A 17,591-nucleotide genomic window follows, 5' to 3' on the forward strand; every position below is an offset into this window, starting at 1 on the left:
ATAATTGTAAAGTAATAATTGTAATTAAGAAGCAATAAGATGCTTATCTTAACATACTAAGAAGGTTAGGTGAGGTCGGTGTTTTCTATGAAGCTTTTCAAGTTAACTAAAATATTTACAATCAATTAGTATGTCACATATGCACTTATTAAATAAGCCAATATTGACTATAAGCAATTGCGAGCACACGTGGGAGTAACCGTCAGTTCGTATACTAGCGTTTCCAACACTGATGAAATAAATAAATAAATAAATAAATAAATGTTTATTCAGGTAAAGTACATACATACAAGAGGTTTTACAAAAATTGATAGATTTATAGGTAGAGCTAGTACATACAATGCCTAAAGCCACTATTATGCAAAGCGTTTCGGGCAGAAAGAATTATTAGAATGAAATGAAGATTGATTGATGAAGATTAAGCCACCCAAAAGGTGGCACGGGCATGAATAGCCCGTAAGTGGTGGCCCTTTTGAGCCATTACCAGTATCAAGAGCTGATATTGGAGATCTGCGGAGGTGCGACTGCACCCTGCGTGACGGGAGATGTCTCCCGTGAATGAAATGAAGCTCTCACCTAGTTGTGCTTGCGGGGGTTGAGATTCATGTGATTTCATAAATGTTTATAATTAACTTTTTACAGAATTTCATATACATTAATCATTTATACTGTAAATAATAATACACGTAACATTATAGTTACTTTAATTATTATATATAAATATTTACAAAATTGTATTAAATTTTGGACAAATGTCGACTAAAATATTTTTTCTAACAAGCTTAGGTATACACAGCAATGTGCTGCTACCCTATTCTATATGAGATATTACACAGTATAGATAAAAAACTAGCTCTCTGCCAGCAAAATAATTCGTACACCCTAGTAGGCATCCATCAGTCTCAGGAGACTATAGAGTTGCGCTCTGGTTGTCGGTCTGGAGTGGCCTTATTCGAACCCCAGTTGGAAACAGACCCAACTATAGGATGGGTTAACCCAAGTATCGCGCTTCCAAAAGGGTCGCCCAAGTTGGAAAAGACGAACGCTGAAAGAATATTGTTGAAAACATCTTGATAACTGATTAAACCAAAATTATTTATTAGTCAGAAGAAAGACAGAAACGCGATCTATATGTAAAACCTCTACCAGACAAATATTTTAAGTAAAACCGAAGATATTTGTAGTTGTATAAAAGTGGCAGTTTTCATCGCTCGTCAAACTCGAAAACCGCAGCATTCATCTCAGAACCATGCCTATTTCACGCAGATTCCTTAATAAACGTAAGAGTTTTATATGTCACAAGAAAGACAGATATATAAGCTTCGTTCTAAATACCTTACCATGGGCATATTTAAATTTAAAGCGAAGATACGTGTACTTTTATAATAGCCGAGCTCCGACTCCGGACAGATCGATCGACGGAGCAACTCTCTCAGAATAATGCTTATTTCACGTAAATTTGTAAATAATCGTAAATTTTTTATATGCCTCAAGAAAGATATGAATATAAAGCTCATTTTAAATACTTTATCATAGACATAATTAAAGTTCTAATGAAGATTCATGTATTTTAATAATCGCCGAGCTCCGACCCCCGCATAGACTGAGCGACAGAGCAACTCTCTCAGAAGAATGTTATTTTACGTAAATTCGTTAATAAACACAAATGTTTTACACGTCTTAAGAAAGATAGAAATATAAGCTTTATTTTAAATACATTACATTAGACATATTTAAAGCTCAAGTGAAGATATATATGTTTTTATAGTGGCGTTCAGTAGCTTTTCGGTCATGGAGTGCAGACGCCTACGCACTTGCCAATATGTTGTATAATTAACAAAGATACGCTAATAAAGCCTAAAATATTACATGCCTCCAGAAAGACAGAGCTATAATCGTTATTGTGAGTGCATCAAAGGAAATATATCATGTTGGAGACCAATGATATAGCAATTTTAATTTAAGTTTCGAGTCCCGCCCGGTCGAGAGAGATGGGGCGACTCTCGCCCCATCTATTGGAGATTCTGTCCACTAAAGACCCAAAGCTACTCAAACCTTCCTAGCATATGCGTCAGCAATGAAGTAATATGGTATATTTACTCACTATAATGTGGATGCTGGATGCAGAAAATGAGAAAACATAATTTTACTCTGAAAAAATATCATTTCATAACAAAATAAGATGTAAATATGTAATATCCTGGCCGGGGAGGATTTACTGGGCGCAATTCCTTAACTGTAGCCTCTGTTTAACGCAACAGTAAAATGTGTACTTGGATGAAAAAACGATTCTTCGCGGCAGGGGATCGTATTCCAGGGACCGTAGGATTAAGGACTTGCCCGAAACGCTACGCGTACTAGTGGCTGTACAAGAATGTAACAACTCTTGTATATATCACAAAAAAAAAAAAAAAAAAAAATATCAAAGGAAGTCGATGGTCCAAGCAACAATATCGTGGAGCGACTTATCCAAGATATATTGCTCTCTGGAAAGTGTTTGCTGGCATATCAACCTTCTGTACACAGTGATCCAGTCGTCGAACTTCTCTGCTCAAATTATCGCAAATTTAATTTATGATGTTAACAAGTAGAATGCGTATTTTTAATCAAATCTAACGATATTAACAAGTAGAATGCGTATTTTTAATCAAATCTAACATAACTAGCCAGAAAACGTTAAAGATTATTTAAAAATACATGGTTGGAAGTTAAATCAACTCCATAGAACAATATTTTTGTTATAGATACTAATCGTTATTTGTTGGTATGCGTTCGCTACTTAAACTATCATGTACTGTACTTATGTAAAATCTCCCTGTTTCTTCGGACATGGAACACGGAACCTTACACGCTCTCTGATTTACTGTTTAATAGAGATTCACAAATAAGCTTATGATTGTATACGTTATCAAAAAGGCAGTGACAAAGTCAATTTTGCATTTTAATCACAGAGATTAGATCTTAGTGAGATAGGAAAGATATTCATATTTTAAAGAAGGATTTTTGAACCATCGCTCTCCCTATCGATAGAAACTAACTTTTGTTTTTGTTATTATTAACAAGCTTAGGTATACACAGTAATGTGCTGCTACCCTATTCTATATGAAAGATTACACAGTGTATATCAAAAACTAGCTATAAGTTCATTAAATATTCCCATCTCACAGGATGGTTAGTTATACATGGAATCAGGGGATAAAATACCAGCCTCAATAAAAAAAAAATCAACTGTGACTAACAAGAACACCACTTACGGGCTATTCATGCCCGTGGTACCTTTTGGGTGGCTTAATCCTCATCAATCAATCACAAGAAACAAGGGATAGATCTCCCGTCACGCAGGGTCCAGTCGCACCTCCACAGATCTCCAGTATCATCTATTGATACTGTTAATGGTTCAAGAGGACTACCACTTACAGGCCTACCTCAAGGTAACAATCAGGTGAGAACATAAAATATAAGGCTGATCTATTAGCCTCAGCAAAATCCGGGTACAGCATAAGAATATCTTCCAATATTCCTAAGTGTATGAAGTAATTACAGAGTTCCAAGTACCTTATACCATTTGGTCTGAAGTCACTTATAACAGGGCAATCACAGATATAGTGTTGGTGAGTATGTCCCAGCTCTTGTTCACATAGTTTACAATTGGAATATTCACCATTGGGGGCTATTCATTACCTGCAGCCACCTGCGATACATATCGATATCCTAGCCTAATTCTGGCAATTACAATGTCACACTGTCATTGTGACACTAGTGGAAGTTTTATGCTGTCCATTCATATAATTCTCGATTCTAAACATGTTTACTTAGTTTAGTTCATTAATTATGCACCCCATATATCATCTTGTGGGCGGTAGTGGAAAAGGTTACAGAGGCACATAAACATGTCATAGCTCTTTATACTCTTGCTTTCTGGCTTTTGTGTGTCAGTGACTGCTCTTCTGTCTTCCCTAATTTCCCAAAATATTGCGGCTTTGACAGAAGAGATTGGAATGCCCATATCCCACTCAACTTCAGGCTTATCACATTCAGTTTTAGCTGCCTTGTTTGTGTCATCATGCTGGACAACACCTATATGAGAAGGTATCCATACAAATGAGACTTTGAAACTCCTACTGTTTGCAATAATAATGTTGTTTATAATGGATGTTACAACTACAACCTTTTGAAGATCAATGCTAATTTTATCTAGATAATGTAATAAACATAAGTTTTCTATGTCAACAGAAAGGCAGAAATATAAGCTACACTTTAAATACGTGTCATAAATATAACTGAAGTGAAAGCGAAGATATATGCATTTGATACTGTACAGTTTCTTGATGGCTTGCTCTAAGAGTGTGAAGCCCTTCACACCAGCCTATAAATTGTGTAATTTATTTCCATATATGCTAATTAACCTTAAAATCTATATGTCAGAAGGAAGGAAGATGTAGACGTTAATGTGACAACATTTCAAGAAATATCTCTCTCTTTAAAGTTAAATAATACAATCCTATCGCCGGTGTCCGGACACATGAAAGCTACTTTTTTTTTTTTTTTTTTTTTTTTTGCGATATATACAAGAGTTGTTACATTCTTGTACAGCCACTAGTACGCGTAGCGTTTCGGGCAAGTCCTTAATCCTATGGTCCCTGGAATACGATCCCCTGCCGCGAAGAATCGTTTTATCATCCAAGTACACATTTTACTGTTGCGTTAAACAAAGGCTACAGTTAAGGAATTGCGCCCAGTAAATCGTCCCCGGCCAGGATACGAACCCATGACATAGCGCTCGCGGAACGCCAGGCGAGTGTCTTACCACTACACCACGGAGACTACTTAGGTATCAGTGGCCAGCCAGGTGGAGATCACAGGCTGTACAATACTGATAAATTATGTAATTCACAGAGATACGTTGATAAATATTAATGTTTTATATTTTATTAAAAATACAGATATATACTTTGTTTCATACGTTAAATGTAACAATATTTCAGTATATATTATATAAGCATAGTATATATAATTCTGTATATACAATATATAATAAGAGTGTCAGACCACGGAGGAAGAATTGAAACAGGAATTTCCTTTAGTACTTTCTTATATTAATACATCTTCAGAGCGAACCATTCCTTCTGAAGATGTATTAATATACGAAAGTACTTAGAGCATTCTATTGTGGTTTTAATATTGAACAATTATACATATACGAAACAGACAAATCTGGTGTCCGAAATAGTAAAAATATTAGTGTGCGATGTGATCAATGTAAGGGGGATATTGGGTGTGCCTCGTATCCCCTACAACAACAAGAAGTTCGAGAGCGATGAGGCCCCCACCTACTAGCTTCAGGATGTCGTCGAATCTAAATCAACAATATACTACCGCCGCTACTTTCTCGGAAACGTAAGTACCTGCCGCTTTACTTCTCTCACCCTGCCTAGCCTGGCCTGGCCTGACCTGGCCTAGCCAGACCTGACCAGACCTGACCTGGCCTAGCCTTACTTAGCCTAGTCTGACCTGGCCTAGTCTGACCTGACCTGGCCTAGCCAGACCTGACCAGACCTGACCTGGCCTTACCTAGCCTAGTCTGACCTGGCCTAGTCTGACCTGACCTGGCCTAGCCTTACCCAACACTAATCACCACACGTGACAGCCCAAACGAATCGCAAATAAGTACACGTAACAAGTCATATGCCCGGACACTCTTTCACCTTGGGGACTGAGTGGTAACTATTGTATACAAGAGCCGGCTCCCTGAGAGTGGTAAGAGGGCGTGATAAGAGGCTAACGTGTGGTCTTGAAGGAAGTCGATAAAGCAGACAATTTTCAAAAGGAAGGGCAGCATAACGAGCAGACAGGAATGGACAGACAGTCGGTTATCCCATAATGTGTAATACGCCCCGCACAGCATGGGTGGAGTGGGGGAGGGGGTTGTAGCAGGGCACAGTATGGTGATGGTGCAGGTGAAGTACACACCCACTGAATTCCTGCCATCAATAATTGTTTTCATAACCATTAGAACAATGGCATCCCTCCAGCCACCATCCTTCCACTGACCCCCTCCTCTGGTCCTCCACCTCAGACAATAACCCCCCACACCCCCTCTCCCTTCCAGACATCAGCATGTCAAAATCAGTACCATAATGTGTTTAAACTATTTAAACTAAGTCATTGTGTATCTCAAGGTATCTTAATTCATTTGAAAGTGTACATGTGCATTCGTTCATATACTCGCCTAATTGTGCTTGCTGGGGTTGAGCTCTGGCTCTTTAGTTCCACCTCTCAACCGTCAATCAACAGGTGTACAGGTTTCTGAGCCTATTGGGCTCTATCATATCTACACTTGGACCTGTGTATGGAGTCACCCTCCACCACATCACTTACTAATGCATTCCATTAGATATAATCATATATGATTACACATAATCATAATCATTCCATACACATACTGTAATCATATATGTGTACGTCAACGTATACATACATGCGTATATATATACCTCATATTAAAATACTGATAAACGAATGACCATGAACAAATTAATTTATAATTGTAGCATTATATATAATTTTAATAGACTAATTACGTGTTTATACATTTGAATGGTCCAGACAGGTGGCCAGCCTTGGACATATACACTTCTGGTAGGCACAATGACCTCATGTTAGACCCTTGATAGATTATGTGAGAGAGAGAGAGAGCTGTTGCAGGGAGGTGCGTGCCCCAGGGAGATAATCCATGCCCATGCCCCGCCTCGAGGTCAGTTCTCGAGTCACACCAAGAATAACAATCGAGCAAGTTGTCCTGACCAGGATGTGGCATATTAGGGAGGGTTGAGGAATAGGAAGCCTGTCTGATAGGGCTCTTGGCAAGCAGCTCTCCCTCAGTCTACTTATCTATATGGAAGAAATGTATCTAGGCCCTCCTCCCCCCTGCCTATTCTCTCTCCCCCACCTTTCTTCCTTCATTTCCTCCCTCCTTCCCTCCCCCTCACTGGTGAGAGAGTAGGAGTGTGAGAGTGGTTAGAGAACTCGTAGTTCTCACGCTCGTGAAATTGTCTGCGACCCTGGAGGAGTAGAGCGGAGGGGGGGGTGAAAGTAGGTGATGATGGAGGAGTAGAGGGGAGCATTATATGCAGTGAACGTAGGTGTCTATGGAAGAGTACATCATAGAGGAGGGTGAAAGGAAGGTGACGATGGAGGAGGAGAAGGGAGGGGGTGTGAAGGTAGGTGATGATGGAGGAGTAGAGGGGAGGAGGGGGGCAAAGGTAGGTGTCTATGGAAGAGTACATCATAGAGGGGGGTGAAGGTAGGTGGCGATGGAGTAGAGCAAAAGGGGTGGGGGTTGAAAGTAATCCTGAGTTTAATTTTTTAGTTATATATAGTGACACCTCGGCTTACGAATGAATATTTATGAACTTTTCGGGTTACGAGCCTAATTTCTTCGAAAAATTTGAATCGGGTTACAAACTTTGCCTCGGGAAAGGAGTTTGTTGATATACGTATGGGCTGACCTAGCGCGTGGTGGCATGGTGATCGCGCCTCAGTTTACCAGTGTCTCCTGCCTAGTAAGTATCGCGCCTGAATTCTTTGTAAAGCATTACATTTGTTTTGGGATTTTTGGCTATTTGAACATAAAATTTGTTATGATATATCTTGCCATGAGTCCCAAGAAAGCCAGTGGTAAGGTTCAAGCCAAGAAAACACATGTGAGAATGACCATAGAGGAAAAACAAGAGAGCATTCATAAACATCAAAATGGTGCACAGGTTGTTGAACTAGCTAGGCAGTACAACAAATCTATGTCAACAATATGCACTGTACTTGCTAAGAAAAAGGACATTATGAGCATTAAAGTGGCAAAAGGCATATCAACAATCCCGAAACAAAGAACACAAACACTTGAGGATGTTAAGAAGTTTTTATTAATTTGGATACACAACAAGGAGTTAGCAGGTGATAGCATTTCAGAGGGCATCATTTGTGAGAAACCAAGGCATTTGCATGAAGACCTTTTAAAGAAAACCCCTGGAACGAGGGGGGGGGGAAAAGATGAATCAAGTTTGAAAATGTGAAAAGTTTGTGTGACAATAGAGCCTCGTGGAAAACTTTTGCTGTGGTCATTACCTGGTGGAATGCACCCAGGATGGAGTATTAGGGCTATACATCTTTTAAATCATAAAAGTAATAAACATTTCCCATCAACCTTACAAACAATATTAACCTATTTTCATGTATTTCCCCCATGTGCATTTTAACAAAGTTGCTAAATTGCCTTTATCATTCTGTAAAATTTCAATTACAGTACTGTATGTATAATTTTGTTAGTATAAATGGACTGAATATTCTGAAATTGCTATTAATTTTACAATTTCTTATTCAAAGGTGGTCTGGACACCCAATTTGGTCAGACAGGTGAAGAGAGCATTTAGGATAGTTCGAAGAGATGAAGATGGTCGCAATTGTGTTCGAAGAGGCAAACGCCCCCCTTTGCTCCTGACATTATGTTCAACCATTGACCTCTGCACACCTAACACAAGGTAGGTTGAAAACTCCTCCTTCATGTCATTGGCACATTAGCCAGAAACTCAGGGCTCATGTAGGAATATCCCTAAAAAAAAAAAAAGTGGCCCCAACAATGCATCCTCCAAGTCTGGAGGATGAGCAGGAGCATTGTCGAGAAGCAGGACCTTGAGTGTCAAACTTTTCTCTTGCAGATATTTTTTGATGGCAGGGCAAACCACTCTACATCACAGTTTTTCTGCACGTTATATATTTTTTAAAACTCTTGGATTTTCTGAATGATACACGAGCAAGGGTTTAATTTTCAAATCGCCACACAGCACAAGAGTTAGCCTATCCTGACACAAGTTAGCCCAAGTTAGCTTGTGTCCGGGCAGTGACGTCTCCTCTTGGGTAATGTATGTCCTCTTCGGCAATTTTTTCCAGAATAGCCATGTCTCCTCACAATTAAACACTTGTTGTGGAATATATCCATCAATACAGTATCTACAAAATCTTTAAAATCACGAACAAATCTTTCAGCCCCTACTTTGTCTGAGCTGGCACCCTCACCATGCCTCACAACACTATGAATACCACGTCTTTTTTCAAAATTTCTCAAACCATCCCCTACTCACCTTAAACTCTTTCGTATCTGCAAAACTCGTTCTAGGGGTTTTCTTTATATGATCTTGCATGAAGATTTCATTGTTGACCAAACCACACACTGGAAATTGAATAGACGACGACATTTCGATCCGTCCTGGACCATTATAAAGTCGATTGTGATGAGATGAGGGAAGCAAGAGCATTAAGTAGGCAAGAGAGAGAGGTGAGGAGATGGCAAGTATGTACGTATGTACATGAATAAAACATGTACATACTTATACATAACGTGTGTAAATAGTGTAATAAACACAATGACAGTATTTTGGGAGGAGAAATGTTGGCGAGTAATGTGTTGGAGGAGGGAGGGAGGACTGGCAGGGTGTGGCAACTCACTCATGTTTTTTGGGCTCACCATACCAACATAGTGGATCGTTATGGTGAATACATACATAGATGGGTATATACAATGTGTGTATATAGTGTAATAACAGCAAAAACACTGTTTGATTGTAGAATATGTCGCATATATGAGGCCCATAATTTTGAGCATAGCGATGTTCTATACTTTGAATTACAGTATATAAATTCCACAAATTACACACTTTTAAATAATATTACAGCAAAAAAAAAGAAGAAATGAATGAGAAACTTCAAAATAATTGCGCAACATTTTATTCGCAGCAACTGCCGTCGCACGGGGTGGCGGGGCCGACAGACCCCCATCGCTCCAACGCTCAGCGCCCATAATTTGCTCAACTTCCCAGCTCCATCGCAGCTAAAGTAGGTCACATACAATATTTTTTGTTTAGTTTCCCCGTGATCAGACTCTGCATTTTAACAATATAAGAAGAGAAAAAAATTTTTTGGAAAGAATTTATTTCTTGTGCACCAGGGTGTTATTTGGAGACAGAGCAGTTCAGTGGTTAACTACTAAATTGTTTTTTCTCCCACACACGCACCCCCCTAGGAAGCAGCCTGTAACAGCTAACTCCCAGATACCTATTTACTGTTAGGTAACAGGGGTCATCCCCTTTTGTACAAAGAATCTGCTAAAGCTTTTAGGGCTAATCTTTGACACTCGTTTGTCTTTGTCGCCCCATATTTTTTACGTCCGAGTTGAATGCTCTAAGGCCCTTAACTAACTTTAGGTCATGTCCCATACTTCTTGGGGAGCTAATCGACACTGCTCCTCTCTTTACATTCCTCTCTCGTTCTGTCTAAACTCGATTATGGCCCTGTTTACTCGTCTGCTTCTCCTTCTACCCTTCACCATCTGGACACACTGCATCATACTGGGTTACGGCTCAGCTCTGGTACCTTTCCTTCGACACCTACCCTAAGCCTGTATGTTGAAACTGGCGTCCTGTTTCTACAGGATCGCCATGATCGCTACTGTCTTCTCCACCTTGCACGGTCCTTACAGCACCCTCACTCTTGCTTATGTCATGCCTTGACCTTTACCCATCCTGTGGTTCCTGTTCCCCTTCACCACCTATCTCTTTCTGTACGGTTGTCTCTCTTACAAAATGCTCTTTCAGTTTGTGTTACCAATATTTCCCCTCGTGTCATTCCGTCTTTGCCCCTATGGAGGGGTCCCCGTTCCTAAATTCTGTAAGCCTTGACCCACATGACTAAAACTTTTACCCCTCCTACAGTTCTAAATCACTTTTTCCTTGAACACTTTTCTTCACACTTCCACTCTATTTCCGTCTTCACCAATGGGTCTTAAGTCTGCAGACGGTGTAGGCTACTCTGTTGTTTTTCCTGACTGCACCTTTGTGTCTCCTGCCTCCGGAGACTAGCATCTTCATGGCAGAACTTTATGCTATTCTCTATGCTCTTCGTCTCTTGCTTTCTCATTCTCATTCCTCCTTTGTGGTTGTAGTTGATTCTCGTAGTGCCCTCATGGCTCTAGGGTCTTTTAATCCTGTCCATCCGGTGGTCATTGAGATTCAACATTGGCTGTTTCTTATTTCTAGTAAATTTAAATCAGTAGAGTTTTGCTGGGTTCCCAGCCATATTGGTGTTTCAATGAGCGTGTGGATGCTGCCGCTAAGGAAGCTATCCGTTCTTGTCCCATCTCCCGTAAAGGTATTCCTTATTCTGACTTTTATCCTGTTATTCATTCTTCCTCGTTGGCAGGGTTGTTGGTCCTCTGTGGTTGGTAACAAGCTGCGTACTCTCAAAGTTAGTGTGTCCCCATGGCCTTCCTTCTACCACCGTAACCGGCGGTGGGACACTGCTTTGGCACGGCTGTGGGTTGGTCATACCCGCTTAACCCATGGTCACTTAATGGAGCGCCGCCCTGCTCCTTATTGTCCGAATTGCGTTGTCCCTCTTACAGTTGTGCATATCCTTGTTGAATGTCCTGACTTCCAGGACGAGCGTGTGTCTTGCTTTCCGACCGTCCCTCGTCCCTCGATAGAATTCTAGGTGAATCGGATACTTTCGATATCGTTCGCCTTATGCGTTTTTGTTCTCGTATTGGCATTCTTGGTGATATTTAGCGCCCTCTGATTATGTCGCACTTTGATGGTGCTACATGGCCTTCCCGGTTTGGTGCCTTCTTTTGGCAATTACCTTACCTTCATTGTTGTTTCATTTTAATGTGGATTGTTCTGGCTTACGTGCAAGGTCTTGGATTTTTTTCTGTTTTCTATTAAGAAATTGCCAGTCTTGTTACTGTTTGTAGAGTTAGAGATCTGCATTAAGGCCTCAATATTATATTCTTTATTTTTTTATAACATGTTATCAGCAATTTTTGTGGTTGGTGATATTTAGATTAATGTCAGTGATGTATATGACAAGGGTTAAGACCCTTGTGGTATGACAGCATTTTTCCCCAGTCATTTCTTTAACAAATGAAAGGGTCCTCGTAACCATTTTTTTGTCCTTTTTACCATGTACCTGTTTGTTGCTTCTTGGTCTTTCATTTGGTACTTTGGCTATTAAAACAATGGCCTTTGGTAATGTTGCAATTACCATTTCTAATAAAAATGAGCAGGTTCATTAGGCAGGGTTTGATTTTCGCAAACAAAGTTTTACAAAAAAAATTCCATTCCTTCAGGACCTTGCAGATGTTAGGTCAAACTAATTGACAGTAATCTGTTTTGCCCTTTCAAACAATGATGGTTTTAATCTAGGTAAAATATCTCAGAATATCTGAAGAGTTTGGCAGACAAATCATTTAAGAGCTTTAATTTAATCAAAGTTACCAATGACTTTGTGAAAACCATGTTGTATAGATGCTTCAGTGTCACTTTTCTAATGTTTTGTAAATTTAAATGATCTTTAGTTAATTTAATCATAATTTGTACAAAGCTTAGGTGTTGAAAGTAAATTTAAAGCTATGCAAATATGAAAACTAAAATATTTACTAAAGTTTCTTCCACTTTAATATTTCAGACTAATTTGAAATATTTGTTAGTTTATGTAAATTGAATAGGTAGTCCACTTTTACATATTTTCAATGCATTTTGCATGCACCTATGTAACAAGTTACAAATAGGTGTAAATTTTACCAAGTATTTATTTTCAAAGTATAAATATTTCAGATGTTTAAACATTGCTTCAATAGTAGTAAACAATAATTTCCAGCATAATTTCAGGATAAGGTATATAAAGTAGTTTCATTAAAATTGTTTTATTTAATAAGTTTTACATATACTGTAGTATTTATAATACATCTAATATTTATTACTGTTTCAGGTTGTGGGACAGATGCTCCTAGATGAACAGAAGATCCAAAAGGCCAAGACCACTCCAGAGACAATCACCTGTAAAAGAAAAATAAACATTAAACAGGGACACTACTTTTATTATCACCAATGCCTAATAATAAGCCCAAAAAATCCTAACTCCCAATCTTTTAAGATTGTCTCAGCAAGGCCTATCCCTTCCTCTGATTTTAGTGCAGAGCTTGTTCCCTGAATGGGTACATTACATCTACCACTTTAGTGCCATCAACACATTGTACATATGCTTTACTGAAAGCACTGTACAATGCATGCCAGGCACTAAAGTTTTAGATGCATCCACCCATTCAGCAAACAAGCCCTGTGAGAATTAACAATGTAACCATTGTTAAGGGTCCCTAAACCTATGCAAATCTAGTCCATCTATTAGATGGGTAGTAGAGCAAAGCTCTGAAAAAGCCAAGCCAGGGAAATCTGCAAGACTGCCTGGTCCCCTTTTATGAAATGGGGTAGGATCAGTACAAACTGCATCATCCCCTGTGGGTTGTAACAGTAGGACATGGTTACACACCTATAAATGGACTAGATAAGAGAATTAAGATTAGGTCATTGATATAGCTAAAACATCAAATTCAAACTCACCCACTTTTGTAGATTTCCTTTTGCAGAGTAAAGGAGCCTCACTCCAAGCCAGTCCATGCATCATAATCACTTTCACCTGAAATATATTTCAAATTAATTTCAGATTTAAAGCCAATCTTGCTTTACTTTTCAAATTAGCATTCAGTACTTTACAAATTCAGATGGAAAATATTTCTTTAAGGAATTTACCTTTCCTACATATTCTAGTAGCAGTAGTAAAGATCTAATTTAGCAATATAAATATATATGGCATCAATTTGCAAAGTTTCAGTAAATGTCATTTGAGAAACTATCTCCAACTGCACTTCAATGGCAATTTACATTTATCTTTAACAAATGCTATATTGTTTAAGTTATTACTATTTTTTTTTTACTCTTATGCAAATCTATTCAGATTAACCTTTACTACAACTCACCTGATTCTGTTTAAGCAACTGACAGAAGGACTTCTGAACTTTCCAAACCACATTCTGGAAAACTATATAAATTTAAAACCAAGCTAAAGTAAACATTGAATAATTTTTTAATTTCAAGCAAAAAATACCATCACTTAAAACAAAACTTCCTGCAATTAACTTTGACTCATGATTACCCTTAACAGTGTTATACATTTATAGATTAAAGCTTATTTAACAAACATTTAATGTTAACTAAAGATTTATATTTCATTAAAATTATTAATAAAACACCCTCAACTATGCTGTTTAAGATCTAATGCCCCACATTGCAATTTTCACAATTTCAACATACCATTCTATTCAATACATTCCTGAAAGTACTAAACTTGCAGATATGGTACCCACTAGCCTAAGCCTAGACTTCCATACCCTAATATTTAATAGATTTTTAGCAATTAACTTCTACCCTCTAATTCTAATGTACACAACACTACTTACTGTACATCTGCAAGTATTTTCCTGCAGCTCTTTGTTGCCAGGACCTTCCACAACCTGTCATGTGAACAGTAAATATTACTAAAGTTATTTGCATAGCGATGTTTTTGTTCATACCTGTACCACCAGTTTAACAGTTGCCGTTTTAAATGGCACACCAAGTATCTACTGAATAGCAAGTGCCAATAGGCACTGGCTTATGGCAAAAGATTCTGTAGCAATAGAACTATAAGCCACACTTTCTCCCCCCCCCCCCTTTCCTCCCAACTGTTCAGTGTCAAGAGGGGGGGGGGGTGTCCATTTACTGTACCACTTACATTTTAGTGTGGGCTTCATCCACTATTCTGATGTTAGCTGGAACATTTGTGCCAGCTGCGGGTTTGAAAGGGAGGCATACCATGTGCCAATTCAGGAAGCTTTCCACGTTCCTCACTGCATGTCAGCTCAGGACCTCACTACCATCTTGGGAGGCAGTTGAAGACTAACCAATCAGCATCCCAGGCTGGAGAGCAGTGCCAGCTCGGGGAGAATTTACCACCTGCAAACAATTTAATACTCTTAACAATCTACACCATCTATCTCATCTTTACCTAGCCCCCAAACCTTACATTTGTCAGCATTAAACTGCATCTGGTAGTCTTAACCATTTCAAAACTATATAGGGCATCGGTATTTTTTATTTGCCAATTCTGCAACTATTGCAGTCTAAACCATAATCTTGCGAATAACCGAGGTCCAAGGAGAGCTTTTAGGCACTACTTCCAACACTTCTCCCAACTTAACCCCATTTATACCAATTTCCTTTGGTATAGCCATGACCTAATCAACTTCAGTCAGCATTCCCAATGATCCGAGCCCCTATCAATTTTGCTCCACTATCAAAATCTCTGCTGAAGTCAAGGTACAATCACAAACCTTGTCACCATTTCCTCAACTATGCAACCTAATCCATGAACATAAAGTAATAAAACTATGCGATTTATGTATCTAGTCATGTTTCTCAAAAAGAGTAGAGAAATGGCACTTGCAATGTTAGATTCTAGTAACTTTCCTCACAATAGACTAAGCTAATTGGTCACTAACTTAAGCGTTAAAGTTAACTCAAACTTTTCCTTTAAAACTTGCTATATTAGGAACTTTCCACGACCGGCCTTTACCCGACATAATTAAATAGGGTAAAAACGGTATATTAAATGCAGTAAAACTACGGTCAATTCAATATGATAAACTTGCATTCTTTAAGCATGGGCTGCATAGTAAGTGAACTAAACTAAACTAAATGTTAAGCACCCTGGCAAACCACTTCGTTCTATTCAATTTCTTTATTTAATCACTTTGTCCGGTTAGAATTTTTAGATTAGATTAAAGGAACACCCTCCCTGGTAACGGCTGAACTAGTTAACCAAATACAAATATTTAGGAAAAATACTTTCATAAAACCCGTCTACTTCCCCCACCAGTAGACTTGTTCAGCTAAAGGCATAATGTAATGTTCCACTTTAGTAAATAAAGACTTAAAAAAAACACGACCCCATCTGTGTAGTTACCAGTTACCTGACATTCTACGCTTAAAATAACCCAACTATTCCCCATAATTGTTCGATATAACTTACCTCTCACCCGCTGGTCGAGTACACAGCAGTATATATCCTCCGCCATCACTCACCGCGTGGATACTATTTCATTCTGGCCGCAAATTGCCTCAAATCACCTACGTTGTCCATAAACATATATAGAAGAGCAACTGACCAAAACACCCGTATAGCGATCATCACATAACGTGGGAACATTAGTAGTACTGCTGTCAAAACATAGATGGCGCCAGGACAAACGGTAATTCCTATGGACTCGCCTAGTTATGCGTAGGGAATTGAGCTTCAGCTGTTTGGTCCCGCCCCTCAGCTGTATTCACCTAGTTGTACTCACCTAATTTGTGCTTGCAGGGGTTGAGCTTTGGTTCTTTGGTCCCGACTCTCAACCGTCAATCAACAGGTGTACAGGTTCCTGAGCCTATTGAGCTCTATCACATCTACATTTGAAATTGTGTATGGAGTCAGCCTCCACCACATCACTGCTTAATACATTCCATTTGTTAACTACTCTGACACTGAAAAAATTCTTTCTAATATCTCTGTGGCTCATTTGGGTACTAAGTTCCCCTTGTTCGTGTTCCACCCGTGTTAAAGAGCTGTCTTTGTAACTATCAAAATGCATATATCTTTGCTTTCACTTCAGTTATATTTATGACAAGGGATTTAAAATTTGCCTATATTTCTGCTTCTCTGATGACATTAAAAACTTTCGTTTATTACAGTATCTACATAAAATTAACATTTATCTTCATTAGGTTGTAGTTCTCATCAATAGGGAGAGCGTCGGTAAAAAAAAAAATTGTTTAAATATAAATATCTTTCCTCTCTCAATAATATGCCCGAAACGCTATGCGTACTAGTGGCTTTAGGTATTGTATGTACTAGCTCTATCTATAAATCCAATATTATGTTTGTAAATCGACTATTTATGTACTTTCCTGAATAAAATGAACTTTACTAATATCTAATCTCTGTGACTAAAACGTAAGAACGACTTTATCTATGCCTTTTTGATAACATATACAATTATAAGCTTTATTAGTGAATCTCTATTAATTAAACAATATATCAGAGAGTGTGTAAGGTTCGGTGTTCCATGTGCGAAGAGACATGGGAGATTTTACATCAGTACAGTAAATGTTTTAAGTAGCGAACGCATACTAACGAATAACGATTAGTATAGACCAACACTATTGTTCTATGAAGTCGATTTAACTTCCAGACATGTATTTTTCAATAAGTCTTAAATATTTTCTGGCTAGTTATGTTAGATATTATTAGAAATACGTATTCTACTTGTTAATATAATAAACTAAATTTGCGATCATTTAAGTGAGTTTGCCTTCACCATTGTTGATGTGACGACTTATATTGAATTTTGTAACTAACTAATTTTGAAAAAGTCATGTATGTTAGTTTCTTGTTTGTTATTAACACCATTAAACCTATCAATAGGATAACTGAATTATCTTAAGCTATGCCAGAAATGCTGTATGTACTAGTAGTTTTATTAACTATGCACCTTTATGTAACAAATAAGCAATCATTGTATCGTGTTGTTCTGTATATTGTTTAATTAAAAATTATTATATTATTATGTATAGCCTTCCAAGCTTGGTGTTCTATTTTAATGATTTCTGTAACACAATACTGTAGTTCATTAA

The 17,591-nt window shown here is 38.3% G+C and overlaps 1 long non-coding RNA gene across 1 annotated transcript; it reads left to right on the forward strand.

Annotated features, from left to right (window-relative positions):
* Nucleotides 1–8,335: 8,335 nt before the first annotated feature.
* LOC138371105 (uncharacterized) lies at nt 8,336–12,912 on the forward strand. The gene is made up of 3 exons (XR_011230304.1): nt 8,336–8,534; nt 9,787–9,885; nt 12,814–12,912. It is a non-coding gene; the product is annotated as an uncharacterized lncRNA (long non-coding RNA).
* Nucleotides 12,913–17,591: the final 4,679 nt, after the last annotated feature.

This window comes from Procambarus clarkii, chromosome 34 (genome assembly GCF_040958095.1).
Source record: "Procambarus clarkii isolate CNS0578487 chromosome 34, FALCON_Pclarkii_2.0, whole genome shotgun sequence".
Classification (NCBI taxonomy): domain Eukaryota; kingdom Metazoa; phylum Arthropoda; class Malacostraca; order Decapoda; family Cambaridae; genus Procambarus; species Procambarus clarkii.